Source organism: Castor canadensis, chromosome 8, assembly GCF_047511655.1.
Source record: "Castor canadensis chromosome 8, mCasCan1.hap1v2, whole genome shotgun sequence".
Classification (NCBI taxonomy): domain Eukaryota; kingdom Metazoa; phylum Chordata; class Mammalia; order Rodentia; family Castoridae; genus Castor; species Castor canadensis.
The window spans coordinates 141,161,378-141,167,377 of record NC_133393.1 but is presented as its reverse complement, the minus strand read 5'-3'; the positions used below and the strand labels follow the sequence as shown (position 1 = coordinate 141,167,377).

Here is a 6,000-nt window from a genome sequence, read left to right as displayed (position 1 = left end):
CCCGAAGAGGCCGTGGGTCTGAGCAGGGAGACCGTTGAGGGCCTCGGGGTGCTGCATCTGGCGACATCCCCCGGGGGATGCTCATCCCCCGGCCGCCTCGGGTTTCCGGGTCCCCGGCGGGCGGGGTTAGCCGGGGTGCGGCCGCCGGCCCAGGAGGGCGGCCTGGCGCTTCGGGTCGCCGCGGGGTCGGCCACATCAGCAGCGCGCGCTCGCCCGCTCGCTCTCGCCCCGGGGCGGTGGGGCGCGTGCGCGTGCGCGGGGCGGGGCGGGGCCGGCGCGGGCACGAGCGGCGAGGGGCGCCGGCCGGCTGTCAGCGCGCGGCGGTGGCTGCGGCGCGAGAAGGCGCGCGAGCAGGAAGGAGCCGAGGGCCGGAGCCGCCGCCAGTCCCGCCGCCGGGGCCCGGGACTAGGTGAGTGCCCCTGCCATCCCTCCATCCCTCCTCTACCCCAGCACTCTCGGCGCCTCGGTCCCCTGCCCGCACCCCGACGGCCTCCGCCGTTGCCGCCGCGCCCCGGGGCAGGTGGTCCTGGAGCGACGGTCTTGGCTTCGGCTTCGGCCGCGCCTCGGGCTTCCGGCGCATCCCAGGTATGGCAGGGAAGAGGGGCCGGGGCGCGGGGTGACTGGGACGGTCGTGTCCCTCCAGCTGGGCCGGGTCGGGACGCCGGGATTCAACGCCCGCTGCCGCCGCGGACCGGCCGCCCCGGGCCTCGATCCTGGGTCAGCCCGCGGGCGGCGGCCGGGCCCTGCGAGCGGGCCAGGTGAGCTCGGATGCAGGGACAACCCTATCACCGTGTCCTGCCATCCTTGGCTTTATGCATGAGCGGTGTGTCTCAATATAAAAAAGCCCCAGTGCTTGTTTATGGTCAGAGACGACACCTTTACGTACTTGGACTTAGGTACTGCATTTTTATGTACGTTACACACCCGGCATCTTTTGTAAGGATTTTTATTGAAATGTGCATCACACACCATACGACTCGTCCCTTCAGAGTGTGGCTTTTACTTTACTCACAAAGTTTCTTAACTGTCAATGCTCCCCAGAACCTTTGTCATCATCCATCTCCCCAAAGAAGCTCCGGACCCTACTCATTTAGCCTTGACCCCCGTCCCGGCGGGGTCAACCACTGCCTTCTGGTTCTGTGGGTTTGCCTGATGTGGAGGTTTCATGTAAGTGGAATTTTTGTGTTTGGCTTCTTTCACATAGCATAATGTCAAGTTCCAGCCATGGCGCATGTGTGCATTGGTACCTCATTTTCCTATAACTGAAGGATACTCAGTGCTTTACAGTCCCGCTATTTGTTCATCCTTTCACCAGTGAATGGACATTTGGGTTGTTTTTTGCCTTGTAGTTATTGAATACAATGCTGCTATGAACATTTGTGGACATATGTTTTCAGTGCTCTTGGACATGTATGTAGAAGTGGAATTGGTCCGGGTTCAACTTTTTGGAAAAAATTCCAGGGTTAACCAAGACTCCTGTACCAGTTTACATCTCACCAAACAGTGAATGAGGATTTCAGTTTCCTTTACTCCCACCAGTAATTGTTATTTTCTGTTACATAGTCATCAAAGTCGGAGTAACTGTTATCTCTTTGTAGGTTGTTTTTTTTTAATTTTTTTGGGTGGCACTGGGGTTTGAACTCAGACCCTCACGCTTGCTAGGCAGGTGCTCTTATCACTTCAGCCAACCCATCAGCCTTTTTTTGTGATGGGGTTTTGAGTTAGGGTCTTGTGAACTGTTTGTCCAGGCTGTCTTTGAACCTTGATCCTCCTAATCTCCGCCTCCTACTAGCTAGGATTGCAGGTGTGAACCACTGGGCGCTCGGCTCTTTGCAGTTTTGATTTTCATTTCTGTAATGACAAGAGATATTGAGTGCCTTTTCATGTACATATTGGCCATTTGTACATTTTTTTGAATTACTGCTCTTTCATTGGGTTATTTGCCTTTATTTTTTTTTTTATTTTGAGACAGAGACTCACTATGTAGCTAGGCTGGCCTTGAACTGTCTATCCTCTTGCCTCAGCCTCTCCAGTACTGGGATTTAAGGAGTACACACCACATCTGGTTGGGTTATTTGATTTTTTTACTGTTGTGTTGTATTGTTTCTGTATAGAAGAAAATTCTGGTTGGAGGACTGGCACTGACTTAAAAAAGCTAACAAGTATGATACCAAAAATGTAATGCTAATACAGGAACTTGGGTACAAGTTGAGTAAGTGTCATTTAAGTCTTTTGAAATACCCTGGCTGATAATTCTTGGACATTTTATTGTCCCTTTCTATTTTCTGGCATCTTGAGAAAAGTCACAAAGGTATGGTGTGACTCTCTCTCTGAGAGAGCCCACTCATAATAATCATTTTTGTATATTCTGTGCTTAGAATGAAAAGTCCCACTTAACACTTCAGTTACAAATAATTTGTATTGGTGGCTAGCTAAATGAACTAATAATAAATGGCAAGCACAAATTGCTCAATTAAAGTTTCATGAGTCACTTCTCAGCACAGTAGAAGGTCTTATTTTCCTACATTTGTGTAGTTTTTATTACAGTTGTGTTCGTATGTGGGTGGTAAACGTTTTTGATGGCACTGAGGTTAACAGCCATTTACACATTGTTAATTTCTGAGTGCACACAGATCCAGCATGAGGTTTTTCAGAGCAAAAATTACCTGAAGAGAGGACATTTCCTCCCTGGAATTCAAGGTCTTGTTCTCTCTGATTTAATATGTCTGTGGTTAAGAAAAAAAAAATCGAAGCTGGGCGTGATGATGCATGTGTGTAATCTCAGCGCTCAGGAGGCTAAGGCAGGAGGATAGGGAACTTGAGGTCAGCCCAGGCTATACAGCCAGACCCTGTCTCAAAAAAAAAAAAAAAAAAGTGTTGGCAAAGTGGCTCAAATGGTGAAGCATCTGCCTAGCAACTGCAAGGCCCTGAGTTCACACCCCAGTATCGCCAAAAAAGAAAAAGAGGAAAAGTTTCAGTAGTATTTGTTAAAGTATGGCAAGGAAGATTTTATTCAGGACCATTGCAGTGTATATAGGGGCAATCAGATTTGGTATTGGGGGAAAGAGACTGGATTCAACTCTGGATATGGCCAGGAAAAACTGGAATTTATAGTCAAGGAGCAGGGTGGGGTCAGTGGATAGAAAGGTACTAAGAAGAAACACCAGAACTGATGGAGGATTCCTGCTGAAGACAGGCCAAGGTCATCAGACATCATCTGAGGGACTGTGGGGGTCAAGAGCCTGATTCCACAGTCAGAGGAGTCTGGCTAAATTGGCTCAGCAGGGTCTCTGCCACAAAAGACTGAGGAGATGGTTCAGGAGCCTGTCTGAACCTTTGTCACTGTTTAAAAGTTTTCTGCCAAATGTCAGAAACTTTATAGAAAATAAAATTAAAGATTTTAAATGGAGTCAGATGCTGGGGCTAACACCTGTAATCCTAGCTACTTCAGAGGCTGAGATAAGATCATGGCCAGCCTGGGCAAATAGTTTGTGAGAACCCCATCTCCAAAATAACCAGAGCAAAATGGAATGGAGGCCTGGCTCAATTGGTAGACTGCCTGCTTAGCAAGTGAGAAGCCCTGAGTTTAAACCCTAGTCTTATCCCCCCCAAAAAGACTTTCAAATGGAAATAATGGATATGCAAGTGATTAAAAATATGTGAGGTGGAACCTAATTCTGCTCTTCAGCTTATAAATGATAAAACAAGGGAAATCTTATTTAACCCTTTCATACCTCACTGCCTTTATTAGAAGAAAGCTGACAATTTCCCTTCCTTCCTTTCTTCTGTAGCCATTCAACAGAATTTTATTTATACTATTAAAAATCACAATATTAGCAACCTTTCTCAACATGGAGAAGCATTCATGATTTATAAAGTTTAAAAGGATGGTTATAAAATCCCAGAAGAAAGCCAAATAGCATATGGCACTTCCCTTGTTCCCTATTAGCCACCCTGCCCTGGGGTGCCAGGCCTCTCAAGAAGCTGACAACCTCAAGGTGTAATGGAGTGTGTTTTTTGTTTTATTTTAAAGAGGTTATTATCAAACATGCTGAAAGTATAAACTATTCAACCTCCTATGGATTGTTACTGATGAACTCAATGGATGTATGTGTGTCTGGTAGCTACAGATTCCTTCCTGAGCTCTTCTTCTCTACCCCCTGGAGTTTTTAGTACCACTTGCTGAGAAGGACTGAAAGTGGGGGGCAGTACAAACTGGGAACACTTTTGGGGACACGATCCCTGGGAAATGATCATCAGAGCTGACCTTTGTTTATTCCTCATCTTCTGTCTGAAATTACTGCAGTGAGATTTATTTAGCCTAAAGGTGCACAGAAATAAAAAATACAGATCTCTCTATACATGCATGTGCATGTTTCGAAACAGCTAGACTATCAGCTGTACTATTTTAGTGTGAATTGGTTTAATCAGATTACTTTCCTCCTGATCAGCTACACTGAGGAAATGGAAGCTTCAGCTTGAGGAGGGATAGGAGAGACAAATATGGGATCAGGGAATAATTCAGAGATTTGGGCAACACTTACTGTGTTTCTCAAACTGTGGGTGTTGAAAATGGAGATCTTTAGACAGCATGAGAAATGTGGAAGATGCAAAAAAAAAACAAAAGCAAGAATGAAGGGCAGGTGTGGTAGTCATGTCTGTAATCCCAGCTACTCAGGAGGTGCAGGTAGAAGGATGCCTATCTGAGGCTGGTCAGGGGCAAAAGCACAAGATTCTCCTGAAAAGCAAACTAAAACAAAAAAAATGACTGGGGTCTGGGATGGAGGGTGGTAGAGTATGAGGTTCTGAATTCAATCTCCAGTACCATATAAAAAAAAGAAACAAAAATAAGCAAGGATTATAGGATATAAAGATAGATTCAACTTATTCAGACATTTTGCCCAAGAAAAATGTCTACTTAGGAAAAGTGGAAGAAGCCTTTTCTTCCTTCAGTTCCTCTTCTCTTTTACCCTACCTTGCTCCTCTTCTAGGACCCAGAAATAGGACTGGGGTTACTGTCATTCATGTTGAGGCTTTTCAATGTGCTATTTACACCTTTTTTGTCTCCAGACTCTAGTAAAATTGAGATAGGGATTGTGGATTTATTTCATAGTAGAGTGCTTGCCCAGCAGGTGCAAGACCCTGGGTTTGGTCCCCAGCACTGCAACAACAAAAGAATTGAGATCAAGCCAAGTGTGGTGACTCATACCTGTAATCCCAGCTATTCAGGAGGCTAAGGCAGGAGGGCCATGAGTTTGAGACTAGCCTAGGCAAGAGAAAGACACTATTTCAAAAAAAAAAAAAAAGAAAAGAAAAGATATCAGATTCCATAAGTCAGGTGAGGTTTTTTTGTTTGTTTGTTTGTTTTATTCTTTGGCAGTACTAGGATTTGAACTCAGAGCCTTGTGCTTGCTAGGCAGGCACTCTACCACTTGAGCCACTCTGCCAGCCCTCAGGTGATGTTTAAAATACTATTCAAATAATAGTGTTTAAATTTCAGTTCTGGCAAATCTGAATTGGAGAACTCAGACCTATGCTTTACTTGTTTTTTCTTAATTCACCTACCCAGATGAAGCTGTAATCCCTAGAAACTTCAGGCAGGAAAGTCCTATCTTAAGTTTCTTACTTCATAGAAGTTGGAATGGAAAGGAAGACTTCTTGTCCTTTAGGCATGAAGGGAGCCAGTGACAGCTCAGAGCAAGAGCCTGTCTGTAATACTGACCTTTATTCCCATCTCAGCAATTAGATACTTCCTATAGGAGAAACAGGTGATGGGGTGGAGAAAAAGAAGTGCTCCTCCAGTTCTCTTCATGCCCACTTACAGCTGTGGAAGTTCTAGTGCCTCTTTGGTTTCGGGACCAGGCAGCCTTCTTCTCCTAAGTGGTGTGGGTATTAGAGTTTTGTAGGCTGGCCTAGGAACTTAATTACTATTTATAAAAGGTACTGACAATATGTTTTCCTTGGAAATAACTGAACCTTTTAAAAACTTTAAGTGGGTGG

The 6,000-nt window shown here is 45.8% G+C and overlaps 1 protein-coding gene across 1 annotated transcript in view; it reads left to right on the top strand.

The window, feature by feature from the left end:
- Window positions 1-279: 279 nt before the first annotated feature.
- Window positions 280-6,000, top strand: part of Slc41a2 (solute carrier family 41 member 2) — a 120,979-nt gene continuing 115,258 nt past the window's right edge. The window contains exon 1 of the mRNA XM_074084273.1: window positions 280-409. The gene's annotated coding sequence lies outside the window, so the exon portion shown is untranslated. The remainder of the gene's footprint in view (window positions 410-6,000) is intronic.